The following is a 24,403-nucleotide window of genomic DNA, read 5'->3' on the forward strand; positions in this document are numbered from 1 at the left end:
GAAAGCACTAAATGTTGATTGTATTCACAAATCAAGTAAGAAGTGACCAACAGAGAGGAAAAAAGGAGAAACAGTAAAACAATCTAAATTTATAGATATATTTTATATTTATTTAAAATCTTTATTTTTGCTGTGCATAAAATTAACATGTAAGCTTGCCATGCCACGACAGCAGTAACAAGCAGCGTGAAACAGACAGTACAAAGTATGAGCATGGCATTTAAAGAGACTGCACATTTTTGTGTTAACAATGATAGGCTAGTAAGAGTTACGTCAGTAGATAGTTAATGTGATACAGCATTTAAATCAGGCTATATGTACTGATTAGGACTCACTTTAAGTTATAAGTAACAAGAGTATGTAACTATTAAATAAACCACTAGTATATGCTTTGCCTGTAATTCAATTGCACAAAGAAAAGGTAGGCAGTGACATATTTAAAAAACATGCCTTGAGGAGCCAGAGTAAAGGAAAACTCAACGAAAATATTACCACTGGTAACTTGGTGTCTGGGTAAAGCCTTCTGGAACCAAAGTCAACCTGAGACTGAGGTGCCTTGAGCATGTTAGGTGAAGCATAACTTTGTTCTGTACAGTTAGAGTAAACGTGTTAAATATGACAAATGGCTTTTGAACTCAGAGGGGACTCATAATGCACGAACATAATGTACGCTCAGCCTACTCCGCTAATTGGCAAGCTTACGGTGTACACTGGGAGATCAAAGAGGATAATTGTCCCGTTCACAGGTTTGTGCTGTATGGACTGCAGGGCTGTCTTGTGGCAAAGGAGACTCAGGCGCCCGGCAGCAATTCCACGCTTGGGTATGGTTCCCGTCCGGCCCTTGGCCTTTAAGAGAGCCTGCACTGGTCGAGGGGTTGACCCCTGCGAGCGAGGTCGACCCTGTTTGGGTTGAGGCTTAAGTAAGTAGCGGCTGCCGGCAGTGCTGAGCTTCAGGGATTGAGGTGCTCTCCGCTTCTTCTTCCTCCTCCTTCTTACTTTCGGAGCCTTGTCACGGCCATGTAAAGCCGGCTGTGGGTTGAAGACTCTTCTAGGGTTTGTCAGTGTGGAGCTTGCTGTAGCTGCACTCTATGCTCTTTTGGCCACTGTAGCCCAGAACTGAGACCAAAAGCGCTTGAAAGCCTGCTCTATCTGCGCCTCGTGGAAGGCCCTGGTTGTTGCAGCAGCCATCTTGTAAAGTTAGTCACGGTTATTAGATCTGACAGGTTTTACCGCGTTTGTGTTCTCAGCGGCTGTTTTCCACTTCCGCAGGTCGGTTCACCAGTGGGGACCGGGATATCCCCCACTGGTCCAGGGGGGTGGGGGGGGCAGGGCGCAGAGACAAGCAGGAGCTGTGTGAGGTGGAGGAACCTTTGCCCTTCTAATTTAAGACTATGTCCTCTTGTTGTGGTAGTTTTTATTTTTTTTAATCCTCCTTTACTGTGTTGATTCCCTTTATGTATTTAAATGTTTCTATCATATCCCTCCTGTCCCGTCTTTACTCCAAGCTATACATTTTAAGTTCCTTTAATATTTATATTATGAGTGTACAGCAAAATATATACATAATATTTATATTGATATTTATATTATGTATATATTTTGCAGTATACTGATTGGCTCATTTTTGCACCATTGGTCAGTCCAGTTTATTTTCTGAATCTTTTTTCTTTAACAAAATGAATCCAAGATTAGCGTGCTAACTGCAATATTTACTGCCTAAACTGCTTCTAGAGACTCTCCTCAAATGTATGCTTCCCTCTGATTACAGGGCCGGACTGGGAGAAAAATTCGGCCCGGGCATTTTTTTATCCCAGCGGCCCACTAAGAAGGGGGCGGGTCAGAGGAGGTGTGTTTTGTCATCACTAATGACAAGCACGCCCCCTCTCAAAGTGAGCATGTTGGTTCAATGCTCTTCCAGGGCAGACCATGCGCAGAGCTCTGCTGAAGAGCTCTAGCATGAGAAAAAAAAACCTATTTGTTCTGCACAGTGCAAGCAAATTTAATAACATGCTTGCACTGTGTTTCCCTGCAACTTGTCTCTCGTGTCTCTATAACTGGATACCAGGAGACAAAAAGTATTGTGCATGTGTTTGGAGTCTGCTTGTGGTATTGCGTGTGTGTAGAGTGAGCTGATTGTGGTGTGGTATTGTGTAATAAGGTTAGTTTTAGACATGTTGTGTCTGTGGTGTAATGTGATGCATATGTGGCTAGGGGCTGTAGAGAATGTATGTAAAGGGGATGTAGCATGTGTGCAAACAGGCTATAGAGTGTGTGTATAGGTGATGTAGTGTTTGTAGAAAGTGTGTGTTTAGGGGTGTAGTATGTGTTTGCTTACAAGGAATCGAGTGTGTATGTTAAGAGTGTAGTGTGTGTGTGTGTGTGTGTGTGTGTGTGTATGTGTATAGGAGTCTAGTGTGTGTTTGAAGGACCCAAAATGTGTAAGAGATCTAGTGAGTGTGTGTTTATAACGGATTCAGAGTGTATATAGGGATCTAGTGTGTATATGTGTGTAGATGATCCAGAGTTGGGTAAGGGATCTAGTGTGTGTCTGGAATGTAATGTGTTTAGGGGTGCAGTATGTGTGTGAGGGGTGCTGTGTGTGTGTATATATATATATGTGTGTTTGGAACTATTGTGTATGTGTGTGGTGCAGTGTGTTGGGGGGGTTCTGTGTGTATGTGAGGGGTGCAGTATGTGTGCGTGATGGATGCTGTGTGTGAGGGGTGCTGTGTGTGAGGGTGCAGTATGTGAGGGTGCGGTGTGTGATGTGTGTGAAAGGGCTGTGTGTGGTGTGTGTGAGAATGCTGTGTGTGGTGTGTGTGAGAATGTGGTGTGTGAGAGTGCTGTTTGTAATGTGTGTGAGAGTGCTGTGTGTGATGGTGCTGTGTATGATGGGTGTGAGTGCTGAGTGTGAATGTGCTGTGTGTGAGTGCTGAATGTGCTGTGTGTGAGTGCTGAGTGTGATGTGTGTAAGAGTACTGTGTACGATGTGTGTGAGAGTGCTGTGTGTGTGTGAGAGTGCTGTGTGTGATGGGTTAGAGAGTGCTGTGTGTGAGAGTGATGTGTGTGAGAATGCTGTGTGTGATGGGTTAGAGAGTGCTGTGTGTGATGGGTTAGAGAGTGCTGTGTGTGATGGGTGTGAGAGTGCTGTGTGTGATGGGTTAGAGAGTGCTGTGTGTGATGGGTTAGAGAGTGCTGTGTGTGAGAGTGCTGTGTGTGTGTGTGAGAATGCTGTGTGTGAGAGTGCTGAGTGTGATGGGTGTGAGTGCTGAGTGAGAGTGCTGTGTGTGATGGGTGTGAGAGTGCTGTATGTGATGGGTGTGAGAGTGCTGTGGGTGAGAGTGCTGTGGGTGAGAGTGCTGTGGGTGAGAGTGCTGTGGGTGATGGGTGTGAGTGTGATGGGTGTGAGAGTGCTGAGTGTGATGGGTGTGATAGTGCTGAGTGTGATGGGTGTGAGAGTGCTGAGTGTGATGGGTGTGAGAGTGCTGAGTGTGATGGGTGTGAGTGTGATGGGTGTGAGTGTGATGGGTGTGATGGGTGTGAGTGTGATGGGTGTGAGTGTGATGGGTGTGAGTGTGATGGGTGTGAGAGTGCTGAGTGTGATGGGTGTGATGGGTGTGATGGGTGTGTGAGAGTGCTGAGTGTGATGGGTGTGTGAGTGCTGAGTGTGATGGGTGTATGAGTGCTGTATAAATGTTAGAATGGATTTTGTGTGTAGGGGGTGGGGGGGTAAACAAATAATATAACATAGGCATGATGTCCCCCCCTCCCTTCTTACCTTTAGCCTGGGAGGGGGAGACTGGTACCTGGGGCTGGGAGGCAGAATTACAGTGTTCCCTGGTGGTCCTCGTGGTGAGTGAACTCTAGCCTGCGGGCTAGAGCTCACTCTCGCGAGATCCGGTCGTTGCCATGGCAACGCTCCGGATCTCGCGAGAGGAACCCGGCGGAGCTGCAAGTTAGAGCTCCGCCGGGTCCTCTCTCCGGGAGGGCTTGCTCCCTCCCTCTCTCCCCGCCGGCGGCCGCATATCTATTCAAGTGGGCCGGTGAGAGAGATCTTTGATCTCCCCACCGGCCCTCCATGGAATACAGCGGGGCCGGCGCTCGGATAGTGCCGGCCCTGCATAGACCGGCAGGGGAAGTCCTGGGACCTTCCCCTGCCGGCCTCGGCCCCACGGCCATCGCGGCCCACCGGGCATTTGCCCGGTGTGCCCGATGGCCAGTCCGGGCCTGTCTGATTACCTCCAAAGATGCATGTTAATCTCCCATGTTAAAATTAGTATAGGACCCACCAATACTGGAGTACTGTGATGTAGTTGTGAGATTAACACAGCATGGCCGTATGGTGTAACTGAATCCCCATATTTGTTTGCTAAGATAGGTGACTTTAAGTAGCCTTAGAAAATATTAAACTGTATTATTTGTGTGTGGTGTTCTTTAATTTGTATATTGCAGAGCTAAATATGGCGGGCACAGCATTTTTTTTTATAACATTAACTTACTAAGCTTGAGCATGATGGAACAATGCATTATTTAATCCGAAGAAAAATCTGAAATTGGAAAAAATTGGACAGAATATTGTCTATGTAAACTATTATCAACCAAATTCTACAGTGGGGACTGTATTCTAACAATAGAATGGTATTTTACTATTCAAATTCAGTTCATCTTGGTTAATGTTGGGTTAAACATTCAGATTTTTTTTGAGCAATTACTTACTTTTGAGCATTTGGTAGCAAATGTTTAAATGTTCAAACTAGCTGATCCCTGGTTTCTTTATTATTTCTTTATTTTGCAATTTATTGCAATTTAATTAAGTGGCTGTCCCTAAGCGTCACGGGAGAAACACAATTAACTGAACTGGCTAATGTATTGTCCATTTCAGGTGGTTCGTAATTCAGTACTATGGCTGTTAGAAATTCTGAAATTTGGACAACTCACTGATCGCTCAAAATGAAAAGAAGAAAAATGAAAGTATTTAGTCTTCTATCAAGATTTAAAAACAAATATGAACACTAACTTTGGCCAGTGTTTGTGACTAAGTGGCTACTAAAAAGGACTAAACATACCCCACGTTCAATACCTTGCGTTGTCTACTTTTTCAAATGGTATGCCATTATGGGGGTAATTCTCATTCCTGGGCTACCACACCATCTCAAAGGTAACATTACTAATCTGGCAAATTTCAATTTGAAAATGTAATGTTCTATATTTGAACCTGTAACTTTCTAAAACACCATAAAACCTGTTAATGGTGGGTACAGTTGTACTCATGAGACATCGCTAATTACAAATATGTGCATTTTTTTGCAGTAAAACCTAACAATATTATGACATTTACAGCTAAAATGTGAGGCGGAACTGCAAATTAAAAAAAAATATTCTCACAGTTTTTTTAATTTTATTCATAATAAGTTATGTTTAATATATAAATATTTGATATGAAATGGAAGCCCTGTTTCTCCTGAACAAAATGATATATAATAAGTGTGGGTGCATTTAATATGAAAGAGGTGAATTACGGTTGAACATACATATAGCGCAAATTCCAGTTTTTGTTTACGTTTTGTTTTGATCAGAACGTGTACTATTTACTCCATCCTGAAGGGGTTAATTTTTGGTCTCCTTTTCCTGCCAAAGCCTAATATATAATATACTGCAAATAATTCTAATAATCTTAACTTTGGGTTCCTAATTTTAACTTCTAATTCTGATTCTAATTTCTATAAATGCTGATAACCCGAATGATAGGGATGATGCTTTAACTACTAAATATAATCTTTCTTTTTTATAAGAAACATGGGAATGCTGTAGTAAGATTTATAATAAGCTTAATATAAACGATCATTTGGGAAATTAAGAGGATTTTATTCAGCCTTAGTCTGCTCAGTCTCCAATATTATAAATAATAGAAATGTTGTGACGCCCCACCTCAGAACCTCATTGCTAATGGGGACATTTATGTATGGAATGTAGGAGGTTGGTATCCTCCTACATCCCATATGTGATTTGTGTCATGTTTTTGTGGTCCTATTATACCGACCTCATATGTCTATGTATATGTTTAACATTTATATTGTCACTGTGAGCCTATGTGATGAGTGGAGCCATGGAAAAATAGAAAGGGGTTTGTTGGATGGAGGGGTTGGTTAAGATAATGACACTGAATGTGCAAGGTTGGAATTCCCCTCAAAAACGAGCAATGTTTAATGAATATCAATATAGGGAGCATGTGGACATCTGTTGTATTCAAGAAACTCACATGAAGGGCAATGATACACTCCGACTCAATAATAAAAAAAAACAGTTATTGAATATTAATCCCTAATTAGGGAGAAAAAATGTGGAATACTTTCTTCAAATAATATAAATTTAAAGATTATGTATAAACAGAGTGATGAGATGGGTAGATTCTCTTTTGTCATTTGCAAGATTGATGACAGAATATATTCTATATTAAATATATATGCCCCAAATACAAAGCATGTGCATTTTTTGAATAAATCTTACAAAAAATGTATGCGCTTGTGCAAGGAACATTGATATGTTGTGGTGATTTCAATTGCATTTCAGATTATAATATGGATAAACATGACCCAAGCAACACTGGGAAGTGTAATAGTCAGGTCACAGAAAAGGAGACCCTTGAAACAAGGGGATCCTGAGAAGCAGCTCTGGACACGGAAAGGGCACTTGAGTGCCTGGTAACAGGAAAGGGAGAGAGAGTAATAGGAGAGAGAGCAGGTAAAGCGTATCCCTGTACGGTCCCCCCAGCCTCCTTGATATACCACACCTTGTAGAGTAGTAATAATCAATAGCCCACCATAGGCAATATAAGGAAGGCAAAAACCCAACTCTCAAATAGCCGCCTGGATAGTATAGCCTGTGGAAAACTACCACCAGGACTGAGGCCAGCTAACCTAGAGACCTGATTACACTGGTAAACTCAAAAATCACCTCATAATAACTACCTAAGTGCTACCTAAATAAAGTGCAAAATAAACATAAAAAGAAAAATAAAGTAAGAAAGCGCTCGACGCGCGTTTCAGCGTGAATGCACGCCGTCGTCAGGAGCCAGTCAAACACTGTGTGCACTCTAGCCTCTTAAGTGCCTGTCATATCAGGGCAAAACGTCCTGCAGCTGATCGTAACATTTTGAGGGGGCGTGTGCGTGAGCTCCATTACGTCCCGCCTCCATTACCACGTCATAGCCTGCCGCGGCTAAGCATTGGTGGTTCTGTGGGTCAATCCGAGTTGATCCCACGTGGTCCGCCTCTCCTCATTGCAACGCCCACTCGACGGCGGTCGTTGGTTAACCGACACGTCGGTCAAGTATGGGCAGGGGAGAGGGAGGAATGAGGTTGGTGACTGTGTGCTCACACAGTGTCCCTTATCACCGAGCGGCCCGAATGAGTGGGAGTGTAGAGTCTCGTCTGAAAGGCGGGGCTTCATCCCACATACTGCGGACCGGTTGGTGAAAACAAAATGCTCGCTAGGATGACATATCACACGTTCACCTTGTAAGGTGTTTAACGAAGGCTAATGTATAATGGATAATAAACTTACAGGTTCCTGGGAGTGAAGGGTCGGATAATTTCGACCTCCTCACTGCTCCAAAACTGTAAGGTAATTAAACCAACACTGCAGAACTAATGCAAAAAGCTCCACTGTCAAAATAAATCATGCTGACACATACTGGGGGGTGTCTAAGGATTAACCCCCTTTGCAGCAATAATAGGACTAGAAAAGAGGAGAATATGAATTAGACTGCAAACCATCCCAAATTAAAGGGGTAGTCATCAAAGTGCTGTATGGTCAGAGAGGACTCGTGATTATACACAGTGTGTTCAAAGGAACAAAAAACAAAAAACAAAAAAACTTTATTATTTACATATGTACACCGTTGTACGGTCAGCAATTTAAAATCAAGTAGTCTAAATAGGTGACACGCCTATTGACCGTGGATGTAAGGTACCCTTAATTCTATAAAAATGACGTAAATGAAAACCCTTCATTGAGTCCTTTGGGAGAGAGTGTTTTTAATTTATAAATCCAAAAGGACTCCCTTTGTTTCAATTTACGATCCCAGTCACCTTTACGTTGAGTCTGAGGTATTAGTTCTATACCCATAAAACGTAGCCTACTTGATGAGTTGGCATGATGTATCTTCAAGTGTCTGTAGATGGGGGTTTCCAATTTCCTTCTGACAGAATTCACGTGTTCCCTAATGCGGAATTTAAAGGGACGGAAGGTCTTCCCGACGTACTTAATTCCACATGAACACGTCAGAAGGTAGATGACCCCCTCCGTACGACAGTTGAAAAAAGATTGTACGTAATGGAAATCTTGATTAGAACTATCTGAGAAAGTCCTAGTTTATTTAGGTATGAATTGGCAGGCACTACAGTGTCCACACCTGTATGTGCCTTTAGGGAGGTATGATTTAGTTGGATTTCCGATTGGTCCAAGATGGCTGGGTACCAATAGGTCCCTGAGGTTTTTGCCCCTCCGAGCTGTGACTGACGGGAAGGGAGAAATCACTGATTTTAACTGTTCGTCTGATGTCAGGATTGGCCAATACCTGCCGAGAATCGACAACATAGTATGCCAGCCTGCATCAAAAGTTCCAATACAGCGAATTTGATGACTTGATGTTGTACTGTTGTCTTTAAGGAGGTCACTTCTTTCAGAGTTCAGTGCCCTTGAATAAGCCCTTTTTAGTACCCTATTGGGATACCCTTTATCTTTAAAAGATTTTCTCAGATTAGCTGCTTTGATTTTAAAATCTTCCACGGTAGAACAGTTTCTGCGCAAACGCAGATACTGTCCGGTCGGTATGCCAGCCTTTGAAGGGTAGGGATGGTGACTCTGCCAGTTCAAAAAACTGTTCGTAGCAGTTTGTTTGCGGAACAAGGTGGTGGATATATGGTCCTCTTGCAAGGACAGTGTAATATCCAGGAAATTTAATTGTTTGCCCCCAATTTCACTTGTGAAGTGTAAATTTAAGTCATTTTTATTGAGCAGATGTACAAACTTATTGAAATCCTCTGTGGAACCCAACCATACCACCAGCACATCATCAATATAGCGTTTCCAACAATGTACCTGAGTCATATATTGGGTCAAGCGTACATCGGTTGACAAATTGCTCTCCCATGTGCCCAGGTATAAGTTCGCATAGGATGGGGCACAAGATGTGCCCATTGCTGTGCCCACAATTTGATGATAAATAGCCCCATTAAACAGGAAAACATTTTTAGTGAGCACAAACTTCAGAATGGCACAGACGAAGTCTATATACTCTTGGGCAAATTTAGACTGTTGTTGTAAAATTAGTCTTACATTCTTAATACCAAGATTGTGTGGAATGGAACTATAGAGAGCCTCAACGTCCAGACTGCATAATAATGCACCTTTTTGGGATGGTTTGCAGTCTAATTCATATTCTCCTCTTTTCTAGTCCTATTATTGCTGCAAAGGGGGTTAATCCTTAGACACCCCCCAGTATGTGTCAGCATGATTTATTTTGACAGTGGAGCTTTTTGCATTAGTTCTGCAGTGTGGGTTTAATTACCTTACAGTTTTGGAGCAGTGAGGAGGTCGAAATTATCCGACCCTTCACTCCCAGGAACCTGTAAGTTTATTATCCATTATACATTAGCCTTCGTTAAACACCTTACAAGGTGAACGTGTGATATGTCCTAGCGAGCATTCTGTTTTCACCACCGGTCCACAGTATGTGGGATGAAGCCCCGCCTTTCAGACGAGACTCTACACTCCCACTCGTTCGGGCCGCTCGGTGATAAGGGACACTGTGTGAGCACACAGTCACCAACCTCATTCCTCCCTCTCCCCTGCCCATACTTGACGGACGTGTCGGTTAACCAACGACCGCCGTCGAGTGGGCGTTGCAATGAGGAGAGGCGGACCACGTGGGATCAACTCGGATTGACCCACAGAACCACCAATGCTTAGCCGCGGCAGGCTATGACGTGGTAATGGAGGTGGGACGTAATGGAGCTCACGCACACGCCCCCTCAAAATGTTCCGATCAGCTGCAGGACGTTTTGCCCTGATATGACAGGTACTTAAGAGGCTAGAGTGCACACAGTGTTTGACTGGCTCCTGACGACGGCGTGCATTCACGCTGAAACGCGCGTCGAGCGCTTTCTTACTTTATTTTTCTTTTTATGTTTATTTTGCACTATATTTAGGTAGCACTTAGGTAGTTATTATGAGGTGATTTTTGAGTTTACCAGTGTAATCAGGTCTCTAGGTTAGCTGGCCTCAGTCCTGGTGGTAGTTTTCCACAGGCTATACTATCCAGGCGGCTATTTGAGAGTTGGGTTTTTGCCTTCCTTATATTGCCTATGGTGGGCTATTGATTATTACTACTCTACAAGGTGTGGTATATCAAGGAGGCTGGGGGGACCGTACAGGGATACGCTTTACCTGCTCTCTCTCCTATTACTCTCTCTCCCTTTCCTGTTACCAGGCACTCAAGTGCCCTTTCCGTGTCCAGAGCTGCTTCTCAGGATCCCCTTGTTTCAAGGGTCTCCTTTTCTGTGTATTTTCTCTGGGTTACCCCCTACTCTGCGGCTCTGAGGTAGGCCATGTATAGGGTTTTTTCAATACTTTACACTTGCTTCTGTGAAGTGTTGCTTCTACCCTATCCACTTTCTCTCTTGTATAATAGTCAGGTCAGCCATGCAAAAGCATTCCAGGACACACTGGGTCGATATGAATTATATGATATATGGAGAACTATCAGACCAATGGATAAGGAATATACTTTTTTCTCAAATAGACATCAATCTTTATCAAGAATTGATATGATATTAACAAAAGCTATATCAATCTCAGATTGTAAAAAAATTGAAATAAAAAATGTGGTATGATCAGATCAAGACTTAGTGTGTCTTGAAATTAAAGGTAAATACAATAGAGAAGAACAAACATGGCGTATGAATGGAAATTTTTAGAAAACTAGGGATAATATTAAATAAATCAAATTAACCACTAGCTATTGTTTTTAGGAAAACTTAACAGGAGATGTAAGTCTCACCAATGTATGGGCTACGTATAAATGCATGTTAAGAGGATATTTAATTAAGAAAAAAGTTTTTCTTAAGAAAAAATATACGAAAAAACTATCAGCTCTTTATATAACTCTAAGCAATCTAAAAAAAGAGTAATAGTATCACAGAGGCACACAACATAATATAAATGAATATAGTTAAGAAAGAAATTGAAGAACAATTTATTATAAAAGCAAATAATAATATAATGAAAATGAAACAAAAATTCTATTATTTAGGTAACAGAGCAGATAAAATGATGACCAATCAACTTAAAAAATGTAAACTTGTAGAACAGAATATTTAAAATAATTGAGGAGGATAGACAGTATAATAGTCCAGAGGAAATTGGGAATATGTTTAAAAAATGTTAGTCAAAATTATGCAATATTCAGAATCAATTAAAAGATAGAGAACAAATAAAAAAATATTTAAAAGAATCTAAATTAAAAAGATTGTCTAGAGAACAGGCTAATTGTTTAGAAGATGACTTTGAAGTCATCAAGGCAATTAGAGCATTGAAACTGCATAAGGCACCAGGCCCTGATGGTTTCTTAGCAGAGTTTTATAAAAAAAACTTGCAGATATTTTGTCACCATATATGACGGATGCTTTTAATGAAGTCAGAGATTTCGGATTTTTTTCCAAACAAAATGGTGCAAGCTATTATCTTACCTATTCCAAAGGAGGGAAAAGACCATACAAAACTTTCTAACTATAGACCTATATCATTGATTAATATAGATACGAAAGTATAATCGGCCATAGTGGCAGAAAGTTTAAAAAAGATCTGTCCAATATTAATACAAAAGGATCAGATTTGATAAAGAGAGACAATCAAATGATAATACCAGGAAAATTATTAGTCTAATAGAATATGTATGTTCTAATAAAATACCATCTATATTTATTTCCTTGGATGCCGAAAAGGCCTTTGACAGAGTCCAATTGGATCTTTCTAGAAGAGGTACTTCGAAACTTTGGATTTGGAGAGGTATTTACTGGCACTGTCAAAGCCTTATACACCAATCCAACTGCGAGAGTTATCAGACAAGGGTTGAGAACAGAATGGTTTAATATATATAATGGCACCCGTCAGGGTTGCCCGCTTGCACCAATGCTTTATATTTTAACATTAGAGCCTTTAGCCGCAAGGATAAGGAAAAATATACATATTAAAGGTATTAAGATAGGGGATTTAGAAAACAAACTCAGCATGTATGCTGACGATATCTTGTTATCTCTTTATGATCCTGAGAAATCTCTGACTTCATTGCTATATGAAATTCAGGAATATGGTCGTGTTTCTAACTATAAAATAAACATGAATAGGTCCCAAGTATTGGATTTTTCAATATCTGACTTGGAAAAAACAGTGTGGATTTGAATTTCAGTGGGGTATAGATAAGATTACATATTTTAATAAACAATCAATAGTTGAAGTGAATTACTCAGCTCTTTTTGATTAAATGAATAGGCAATTGGAAGAATGGAAAGGGCTGTTTATTTCTTTGATGGGAAGGATAAATGTGATTAGATCTTATATAATTCCTAAATGGTTGTATTTAATGGGAATGATTCCATTGAAGCTGCCTTTGCGCTGGATTAAAGCATGTCAGATAAGGGTTAACACATTTATATGGGATGCTAAGAAACCCAGAGTATAAACAAAAATTATTTGCTCCAGTCATAGAAAGAAAGGACTAAATTTGCCTAGTCTAGAACGAGATGCAGAAGCAAGTATGTTATGCCATTTATCTAAGCTCCAATGTAAAATAAGCACAGACACAGCTGCCCTAACACACTTACTTCATCTTAAATTGTACGAAAGGATTTTGTAACTGGCCTGTTCATCACTTGGCACTCACATATGTATGTTTGTTAATATAGTCTTTGTAATTGCTCAGAATCATGACCGAAGAGAGCCAAGATGGAGGCACCTAGTTGAATGATAAAGAGATATGGAATTATTCTCTCATCTTTAATTTTCACATGTCACAAATATATAAATTTTAAATAGGGTCTACTCTTTACGTGCAGCCTGATCTTTGGAAATCTTTGGCATTGGTCAGAGCTTAAGCATGGTTCCTTTTCAGTTGCCAAGGTAATTTACCCACAATCCATCAGTCAAAATAACCCCATAGAAGAGAAAAATGCAAACATCATATGCAGATGAGAACTAAACAGAGGTGTTAGTAAGACCTAGCAAAATGAAGTAAAATAATAAATATAATTTTAAGCAAGTGCAAAGGGTGGAGTATAATTATTAATGTATAATTGACAATGGGAAAATTAAGATAAAATATAAAAATGACAGTACCCCTTTAATTATGACAACTAAAACGAGGAGAAATAGTCCAGTATAGCAGATATGGTTTTCTTTGGAGAGTGTTTGGTCCTAGATCGGGGCAGAATGTTGAGAACATTTACAATCCAGTAAACAGCTCTAAATCCCACAACTATTCTACACTGAATCATGTATTGCATCAAATGTAACTTGGGTCAGAAGTGGAAATTTAAGGGAAACACACTGCAACTAAGTGGATATAAAGTTTTTATTTTTTTTTATGAGATTAACATGTTGTATGAACTTGTGTGTGAGAGCAAGATGCATTAACAACTTGATGGTCTACTTACGTCAAGTAGATAGTTGTTGATGTGATGATTGATCAAAATGAAAGGGAAATCCAAACAACCTTTGCATAATCACATTTCATTCGATGCAGGAATAAGAAGTGTGATCCTTCTCATGTGGTTTGTAGTAAGCTGCTGTACAACAAGTTTGAATTTAAAACTGAAGTTGTGGCTTTTGTTGTAAATCCTCGGACTTTGCAGTCCATGTACATTATTTTTTATTATCTCTTATTATTACTGATTTTTTTCTAAATATGCTCAATGGTTTCAATAGTTTGCAAAATAATACGATGGCTATAGAGACCAACTTGGTATGATGGCAAGGTAATAAGTATGCAGAAGCAAGAGGCCAGAGACTGGTAATCTTTGATCAATTTACTTTATATGCATTCTGGTAACATTTGCACAGATTTGCAGATGCCTAAAAATACAAGTTTTAAATAGCAGAATGAGCAACAGATCTTAAAAATAAAAGGTTTCTATTAGTAAACTGCAGAATAAACATTAAGCAGCTGCAGCCTTTAATTTTCTGAGTTAGATGACATTTTCAAGCTGAATGCCATCAGAGAAAATTATGTCATTCTCACCGAGTTTAATGACAATCACCAGACTGATAAAAACACACTCTGCTGATTATCATTGTGTACCCAATCCATTTTATTCTGTTGGAATTTTCAAAACATTGCTGGATTTCAAAAAATAATGTATCACTTTTTTTTCCTGTTCAAAATATTCCTCACCATTTTCAGATGGCATACTTTTTACCTAAGTGCCTTAAAAGCCGAGTGATGAAACATGTGTTTTGAATGGATTTCTACTGATAGAGGAACATCAAGAGAAGCCTATTGCAGTATAGATAGCATGGACAATGTAACATGGTCCTGTTACATGGTCCTATTTCTTGTAAGACACACTAAGTAGTTGCATTTTTAGGTGCCCCTTAAAAAACAAAAAAATATTCACCAATCAAAACATACTAATTGGCTGACATAATTCATATTTTCAAACACTCTAATACAAAAATTGATGCTTTCATGAAAATAAAAGGAGTAAGGTGCATGAAGAAATGTTTATTTTTGTCATTGCCTCATTTATCCTACAATAGTTATGCAGTGTCCTCTGGGTCTCAAGACACTAAATTATTTAGAAATAGTTAAAGGTTATCACCTAGAACAGTTTCTAATCTCCTGATGTCTAAATTCAGTCTTTTTACTTTCTCCCATCTTGGAACAGTTCGATAGCATACTATTGATGCATTATTTTGATGTTTTTACTACTAATACGGATTTTTTACAATAAAGTAATTTTTCCTTTTTAAACCATCATCTTCTACAAGTTATCTTTGTGCCACATGGATTCAACTTTTAGTATCAATATGATTTAATTTGTATATCTATTTCTGATACTACAGTCACAGTTTCTTGGCAGCCAGCCTAGATTTCTCAGACTGTAAGATTATCAATTAGGCTGTTTCTGATACTAAGTAGCCAGTTTTTATGCCATTTTGGTTTGACTTTTATCTTTCCTCCACCTTTTATATGAAAGTATAGTGATTCATAAACACCTTAAGTTGATTCTGCTATTTATTTCCTGGCAGATCATAAGCGTTTTATGATACATATTTATTATCCTTTGTGCAATACTTATCTGCTTATATGCCTGCACTGATTTATTGATTATCAGGACTTCTGATTTAAACTTCCATCTATTGCTGCTATACAGGACTAAGGCTTGATTTTTTTGCGTACTCTTTTTATCCTTTAAGAGTTTTTTAGCCGCTGTTTTATATTTTGTATTTATGTGGATATTTTAATTGATTTATATTACAGTATTTGTCTGATAATCTATTACTATATTCTATTCTATTTCCAAGCTCCTGGATCACTTTATCTTTATACTTGTCTACTACTTTGGGATTTGGTGAAACCCCTTTTTTTTCCAGTTTTTGAGCTTCTATCTACTCTCTCATTGTCCTATTCCCTCTTACCTAGTCTCTGATATACACACTTTCTGGCTATCAGGGCGCACAATCACAATTAAAAATAGTAAACCTATGTGCCTAGTGGTCTGAAACCATGAAAGGGCACTTGGTCATAGTAATGCACAGAATATATAGGCCTAGGCCTTCCATCATCTTTGAGTCTTTGATGACTCAGTTAGAACGCCAATGCATTACGTAATAAATTATAAAAAGGTGCGAAGACCACAGCTCACTTCATTTCAGTTACATTGTGGCCATATTGACATTACCATAATCTAGTACAAACATTACTATTAGCTGAATTACTCTGGCCAGTGCTTGATGTGTCTGCAGCCATTTAAGAAGATGGGACATCATTTCTGCACATGCTTCTAAACGTTAGTGAATGCAATGTCCTAGCTGTGTCATTCTTACAAAGTTTGTTGTGCTTTGACATGGGTGCTTCAATGCTATAGTTATTTGACACAATAGTAACAATATGTTATTTGACACAATAGCACCGGAATTGTTAGTGGTCCAATGCACAGGATCAGATGGCTATGATTCAATGGCCAAGTATGTTTTTAAATGAATGATCTGTCTATTTATCTATCTATCTATCTACCTATCAATCTATCTATCATTGTTGCATCATTTTTCTCTACTTGGGTGATTATTTTTGGGGAAGGGAGAGACACATTGTTCCTATTAAATTTAAATTATTAAAATTACATCTTACTTTGCAAAGAAACAACCTTACTTGAAAAGATATTCGGTACATTTAAATATAATATTTAAGGTAGATTTAAATGTCACACACTTCTAGACTGTATTACATAATCTATTTAACAGCAGAAGTTGAATGCAAAATAAAACACAATGTGGTGCCATAGATGTCAACCCAGGAAAGTGCAACATAAGCAAATGATCAGATTTCTATTTCAGACTTGTTAAAACTGATAAAGCCAGGGGCAGAGAATTGAATTGCTTTATAATTTTTAGAAATATTGTTGTCACCTTTTATAAACACAGAAAAGTAGATTAGGATTAAGCCCATTTAGAAGTCTCAGAATTTGATTATTTGTTCCTTATGATAGCCAATTTACATCTGAGGCATTCTTGAATTCCCTAACTATGTTATGCAATACCTGCTAGATGACTTTATTTACCACATATATTATCCTTACTACACGTACATTTGCATAAACAAACATAGAACAAATGATCATTCATCATTCAGGGCAAAATAATTAACAGGAAAGGCGCATGTGTTACAACATACTGAGCTCTTGAGAGAATAAACCTCCATCTTTACGTCCCCAGTAATAATGCACCAGAAAGAAATCTCAGTCTAATCTTGGTGACAAAGTGATGTTTATCCATCCATAGAACTGGCCTTGTTTGTAAAATATGCTTTGTATTGTCTATCATGAATAATCACTAAATGTGAGAATTCTAAGAGAATTCAAAGTGAATATAAAATTTTAGGCCTAAGTCCTCAAACTGAAAGCCTAGCTGACTTTTCCATTTTGGCTACTTTGACCATAAATTTGAAATTCACCTTTAATTAAATTTGAATTCTCACTTTATTGAATAACCCTGTTTATTGGAAACTGATTTTGCTGTGATCATTTTGTCCATTGCTCTTTTTAATAAGCATATATATTTTTTTTAAATGTTTACTTTTCAGCACGTAGTAACAGACTTCCTTTGTAAATGTACGGAATTTGATGTCGCTATATAAATAATGAAATAATAATAATAATAATAAATACATATGTGTGCACATACAATCCCACATCACGGCTATTCATTTTCAGAACCACGTATCAGTAGTTTACATTTTATGATACAAATCTCTTTTTATTTTATGAGATAAACATTTTTTTCAGGCTCAATAAACTCTGCAATTTATGCATTTGCAAATTTGCACTGATGCCATTTCTATTGATCATTTGAGCAGTATGGCAGAAGTATAATTTAATTTGTAAAATATCACTAAATCTACATAACAAGATCAACGTATGTATCTGTTCTATCTGTCTACCTATTGTATTAAGATCTTACTATATTATTCTATTAGTTATTTATCATGCATATTATATTAGATATATAGTATGTATATTATATTACGTATATGGCAAACAAACACATGGACGAACAGACAGACGAGACCGGCAGATCCATAACAAAGAGCAAAGCTAAAAGAATATTCACTGAAATATTGCTAGTGTGTAATAGATGCATTGCAATTCATTTTGTTTCTCGTTTGCTTTACTTGGATTTTGGATATCATGTTCTTGAGAATTTTCCAGAAACTGAGTTTCAACTGCTTTGGTAGGATTATGGCCATAGACTGGCTGGCAGCCAAAATTAATTAGGACGAGGTGATTTTCAGACAAGGCAGGGATTGATAATTACCTCTTGTAAAAAGAATGCTTTTTGTTTAAACTACCATAATATAATTTAAATTTGAATATGCAATTCAGGATTTCATCGACAAATTAGATCATTCTTAAAAAGGTAATCCATATGTTAATTTTTTTACTTTAGTTTCCTTGTTTAATGCAGCATTCTATTATTAAATAATGGTGTATAAAGAAGGAGGAAGGAAGAGATCAGATGATCCAACTGTGTTATTTCCAAGAGTTAACACATAATTGGACTTATATAATTGGACTTATTTACTAAGCTCTTCATTTGCCTTGAAATTGCAAAATTCAAGAAGAATCCTCACAATTTTACTAAACTGAAATTCAGTTATTAATCAAATGCAATATCAAAACCAATATTAAAATTTTCTTTCCAGTATGCTAATTTGATCAATAACAGTTCAGTCTCTGCTAACAGATTATATCCGTTATCCCTTATGATTCATCACATTTATAGATTTCTGTTCTCTTGTTTTTTGCAGGTAAAATGACAGAGAAATATAAACTTCCCATGTTGGTTGCACATAGTGGCCAAAGTGAAAGTGGTTAAAATAAATTCAAATAAATATATATTAATATAACACAAAAGAGCAACATTCAATTTTTTCTCTAAAAAAAAAAAAAATATATATATATACAAATGTATTTTTGGAGAATGTTCCTAAAGGCAGCAGCGTTGGTTACTAAAAATGTCCCATTCATCCATTGTGTACTTTTATTATAGGGCCACTAAAGACATCCAAACCACTTCATCTCACTGAAGTGGTCTGGGTGCATGAATTCTGTAATTTTACCCCTTTCATGCAAAACACTGCCATTTTGTTAAAACAGGAATGTTTACATGGAAGGGGTAAAAGCACTTCTAGAGGTGCTTCTGCCTCCATAGCTGAGTTAAACTTGGCTATTCAATGAAATAGGCTCATAGAGACCATTTGATTGGCACAGCATGGTGTTTTGATGTGGATATGCACTGCTTATGAGGAACATTGGCTTGACTGAGGCCCAAGAAGGCAGAACGACTACTGTGAGTTCAGCTCATGGGAGAGTAAAGGTAAGTAAATCTACTAGCACCTTTCAATCCTGCACAGCAGGGGAGAGGCAGTTTATAGGTGGGAGAACACTATATCATTAGGAATACATGTTTATATTCCTAAAGATTTAATGTTCTTTTAACACTCACAATGCTATCCATTGTGTGAACAAAACGGAGGGTGGCATTGACCAGGCCTTCTCTAGGTTATATATTATTTAATGGTTCCAAGGCAGGGATAAATTAAGGAGGATGGGTGTGCATGAGGCACAATGTGTTACCGTTCAAGGTGGATTTACTCTGCCATCCCTGTGGATTCTTTTTATAGTATCTCAGCCAACTAGCTTGTTAACAGCATGCATAGCATGCATAGCTAAAATGTAAATTTACTGTGTCTTTCACAGCAAGCCTTTTCACCGGCCTACATTTATTTATATACAACTGTCATATACCCTGTCACATACTCCATACTTGTTACATTTCATCACTCAGTTACTTTCACCCTCACCCTGTCACATACGCCCATAATGTTTACTAGAGCCATCCCGCTAGACACATCGGTTCTTCCACTAAATTACATATATTCAGCAATCGAGTCACATTCATACACTCACCCACAGCCACACACTACCCTGTCACAAATTGTCCATTGCCCACCTCTCTGTTTACATACCTCCACCCACCTAGTCACCTACATTTATCAACCACAGAGTCACATAGAAAACAGCAAGCAAAAACCCATATTATCCACTAACATAGTCAAATTTACGTGATTTCCCACCAACCATCTCCTATGTACATTGTGCACATACATACAATAAATACTGGCCCTTATACAGACCTTACACACGTGTGCATACACAAATTACATTTGCAGTCACATTTGTCCTCAGAATATGTCAGTATGTGGGTAATACATGATGTGTAAAACAAATGTGAGGAAGGCTGAACTTGATGGACACATGTCACTTTTCAGTCTAAGTAACTATTTAAGTATGTGTCTGAAGGTTTGTTGTGATGACATACCAAAAGCTTTTTTGGTCAATTTTCAGGAAACATTCCATAGATTGTAACTAGTTTAGGTAATAACCGTATACTGAAATCCTGCTGTGTCCAGTCACAATAGTGTATGGGACATTGTGTAATTTCAATCATGGAAATTCTAGCTCAGGATACAAAGGGTGCTGGTTTTCCATTGAAACTGTTGTAGTGTAAACATTGGTTAATCTGTAACTTAACAACATAAGTAAACTTGCTAACTGTGATGTTTGGGGAATTCATCAAATAATTGCACATATAGGGTCAAAATAATTGAGGTAGAAATTTAGCTGGGCTGGGATTTTTTTCCAATTTGTTTCACATAGACTAAAATGTAAAATTTTATTGTGAATTGCAAACAATTCAATTATATGCACGTATTCAATAAAGTTGAGACTTTACAAACTATAAAAGCTAAACAATTATAAATAAAAAACAACTAATGCATCAATGTTGATATAATTTAAATATATTTTTTCTTAAATGTGTTATTTTTAAAAAAATGGGATTCTTCTGTAGTGTTGCAAATAATGTATTATGTTCATAAAATAACAGGATAGCACAAAAGTTTTAAAATAGCAAAAAAATCAGGGAAGAAGAAAACAACTAAAATATAGAGGCAAGCAGTTTAAAAAAGAGAATAAAAACACAAAATACCAAAATTAAAATTCCTAGATATATTATTTCTAACAGTTGAGGTTTGACCAGTCAGTTCACAATTGAAATTTTTTTTGCTGCCAGTTCGGTTGAGTACTAACTGCCACACCGTAGAGAGCTTTATAATTTTTTGTCTTCCCCCCATAGAATATTTGTTTGACCAACCTGGGTCTAGATCATTTCTCCCACTTATGTTGCGGAGCCCTCCTGAAAAAAAATTGTGCTCAATAGAGAAAGCTCAAAGCTCCTCAGTGAATATTGAATTATCAGACTACTGTCAATAATAGAGTAGATTAATACACTATAGCTCAAGTGAATAATCACCTATTGTACACTATCTGCAAATAATGACCTTTAACCGAAAATTTGAAGGCTATGTGGGCAATTAGCAATTAGCTTGGGAACAAAAGCACTTGACAAAATCACTTTTTCCTATGCTTTCCAAAGATGACTCAATACTATCCCAAGTTGAGTTAACATTGATTTCTTATTTAGGAACTCAAATTAGGGCAACACAACTGATCTTTACTTAAAGTTAAGTTCCTCAACTAAAACCCTTTGAACAACTCATCAAGTCCAAACATATCAAGAACCCTGGGAAGTATTCTCTATAATTTTTGTTTTATTAAATTAGCACTAAAAATGCTTTGTGAATTATCATAAAAATATTATTACTCTAGGGTGATAATTGTTTTGCTTTGACACTCTGGCTGTTGTGTGTTTTTTATATTACAAGTCTTACTTTTTTAAATTCTTTATGTATTTTTGTATATAATAATTATACATACAGATCTAATGAAAACAGCATACTGATTCATACTTTGGCAACACATTTAAAGGCAGTGCAATTTAACAATGCATTAGGTCTATCAAGACAATGTAAGATTACACATCATATTCATAATCATTTGAATACACAATAATCCTTAATTTAGCATAAACTGCATATGTGGCTGAAACATATAGTACACCTACCCATATGAGGGTAGAGCAGTGGGAAGAAAACAAGGTAAAGGTACTCCAAGTATTGATAGAGAGCACTGATGAGTGATTTCAGGAATGGAGAGGGTGTAAATGGATTTAGGGGAATCCCCTATTTAAGTGCATATATTCCATATTTAAGGATGGCATTCTGGGTGCAGTAAAGACAGAAAATTGGGTATAAATCAACCAAAAATTAGCAAAACATACTTGAGTTTGTAGCAAATTTTGTGCCTATGCTGACAGAGATTTTTCAGACTTTCAATGGAGGTTAGTGATTGATGGGAAAACAAGGGGCTGGCTGCACTTACCTGAACATGCTTAAATGGGGTGCTGCTGGGGGCTCGAGATGGAAGGATTTCCCCAAGTGAGTAGCTCATTTAGTAGACAGTATACATTTAGTAGACAGTTGGTTGTTAGAGTAGGACCTCCAAAGATGGGGTACATTGACGTTGTGGCAGGCTTATGCAATGTATGATCATATAATGTAACTAAATCCCCATTATTTTTGCCTAGATTAGGTGTTTTTAATAAAACTAGCAAAATCTGTCAGCACCAAAGTAGCTGTTTAGTAGATAAGGGAGTGCGCTGGATTTTCATTTTTACTGGTTAGTGATTGGTGATGGAGATTAGGCTCCGCCCACATGTCTTACTTTTGATTGCATTTTTAACAGTGCATGAAGGAAAAAGCAACATGTAGTATTAGTAGAAAACCATAACAATATGAAAACTATATTTACACAGGAAATATTAAGGTAAAGCAAGAATTAGTCATAAATACATCAGTGCCAATGGGCAATAGAGATTTGTGTGGGGTATAGTAAAATAGTGGTGCCTCAACCTCCCATGATGCTATGCTAGCATTTCGAATAAGATAGTATCATGGATGTTTTTTTCTAAAACATCTGGAGAGCTACCGTTTTATGACTGCTCCTCAGTCATATAGTTCTTCTTGTGTTTTGATTTAGATTGTTTCCAACAAGAGAGGTTCATCACAAACGTAAATGAAATTGTCCCTGGACAAGACATAACGAGTGTCCAACATATCAAATATATCATTCCTTTTGTTAGTGAGAATTGACTGGAGCATTCCACCCCTATCAACTATGAAAAACAGAAAAAGTTCCAGTTTTGTCAATATCAGCATTTAGACTTTTCAGGAAAACTGTTCTACAAAGCTAGTATCATGTTTCAACCCACCCAAAAAAATTACACCCCAGTTTTCATGAAGACCTGTTATCCATATTTGGGTAATTCTGCCTCTGAAACATCAAATGTTTTTACACTCTATTGGTATCACAAGATTTTTCTTCAAGACAAATATGTTCAAGTGTAAAAAATATTTACATATTTGAAATGAAAAAATGCAACCTAAAATATTTCCCCAACAAATATTCAACCTCCAATACATTAGCATTTGTAATTAATATATAAAAACTGTTGTTTATCTTTAAACTGAGTTGAGTTCCTACAGCAATATTGTTGTACTAAACTAAAAGAAATATAAAGAACCATTTAATTGGAACTTTGGGATTCAAAGGCTATTGTCCTTTTAGAGGTCTCTGCATCGGTGCCTCTGATCTACAGGGGAATAAAACACGCATGAGAGGGAAGAGAATTTAATTGGTTTAATAAATCCTTCTGGTTGCAGTGTTTTGCCCTTTTTCCTTGGCAATAGGGTAATTGGTTACAAAAGGATGTGAGCGCAGGTTTGTAAACCAATGTCAATTATTATTGATTTGTGTTACTTGTAGAGGAAGATTGCAATACATTTCCTGGATATGTGGAACTTAAGAATCAAGCATTTATAGTGTTTGGCAAACAGTCATTCTTTGAAAAACAACTGCAAACATTGTCCGCGAGTCTGATGTGAGTTAGACGTGTTACACCACTTGAAGATGTTGTTGCAGGCACATAATAAAACAAAGAAGCGAATAATGACATTTATGCATCAGACACCTGACAAGATCTGTCCTTGAATTACCTATGTTTAGTCACTTCTGGAAAGTCTAGCAATTATTTATTATTTAGTAGCTTGTTTCAGAAGTATGCAGGAAGGTGACTGGTTACTGCTACTCTAAAGGCTGCACAAAATAAAAAATGTGTTTGAATTTTCTATCTAAAGGTCGGTCTACAATATGGTATGCCTGTGATAGATAACGCTTCCACTGCACGCCGATTTTATAAACTATGCGTCCCATGATGCTCAGCAAATCTTAAGACTTAGTCAGCCATTTTGTATATTTGGACAAAACATATGCCAACAGTTAAGAACAATTAAGAAATATGTGACCAGACTTTTCATGTAGCCCACACCAGTGACTTTGATGGCTTAGGGTGGCATTTGGTCTTGCTGAGCATCATGGTAAATAATATTGAATTACTGCAGACCCAAGGTTACCTATCTCTGCTGTAGGGTGTATGATCAATGTTAAGACATAGGGGGAGATTTATCAAGGCAAACCTAGTGCTATTCTGAGACAACATGATTAAAGACCAGAGACATTCTAAACCTGTTTTTTATCTCGACCCATAATTATAAATTGCTGACATCTGCAGATGACCTCAAACTGGCTGAGCAATATGGATATTCTGC

This window comes from Pelobates fuscus, chromosome 5, assembly GCF_036172605.1.
Source record: "Pelobates fuscus isolate aPelFus1 chromosome 5, aPelFus1.pri, whole genome shotgun sequence".
NCBI lineage: Eukaryota > Metazoa > Chordata > Amphibia > Anura > Pelobatidae > Pelobates > Pelobates fuscus.